Below are 656 nucleotides of genomic sequence, written 5' to 3'. Positions count from 1 at the left end.
CTACTACAGAGAGCAGGGCGGATGGTAGCTGTCAAAAAAGCACGTGAGTTTGTAAAGCACGTGGAATTTGCCGCCACCACATAGAGGGCAGCACGGTGCTCGAAGATGGCGGATGATAGCTAACAGAACTTTTCAAATTGCCCGCTACTACAGAGGGCAGCACGGTGTTCTGTAGATTAAAGATGGCGGATGACAGCTGACGAAATTGCCCGCAGCACGGTGCTCAAAGATGGCGGATGACAGCTGCACGTGGCTTTGTTTACTAAACAAGAGCACGTGGAATTTGCCGCCACCACATAGATGGCAGCACGGTGCTCTCTTGATTAAAGATGGCGGATGATAGCTAACAGAACTTTTCAAATTGCCCGCTACTACAGAGAGCAGCATGGTGTTGTGTAGATTAAAGATGGCGGATGACAGCTGATGAAATTACCCGCAGCACAGTGCTCTATTGATTAAAGATAGCGGACGACAGCTGTCAAAAAAGCACGTAGCTTTGTTTACTAAACAAGAGCACGTGGAATTTACCACCACCACAGGTATCTAGCTAAAGATGGCAGCACGGTGCTCTCTTGCGGGTGACAGCTGTCAAAAAGCATGTAGAATTTGCCACCGGCATAAAGAGGGCAGCACGGTGCTCTCTGGCGGTTGACAGC

This window comes from Anabrus simplex, chromosome X (genome assembly GCF_040414725.1).
Source record: "Anabrus simplex isolate iqAnaSimp1 chromosome X, ASM4041472v1, whole genome shotgun sequence".
NCBI classification, from domain to species: domain Eukaryota; kingdom Metazoa; phylum Arthropoda; class Insecta; order Orthoptera; family Tettigoniidae; genus Anabrus; species Anabrus simplex.
The sequence above is the reverse complement of the archived record's forward strand: the minus strand, read 5'-3'. Positions refer to the sequence as shown.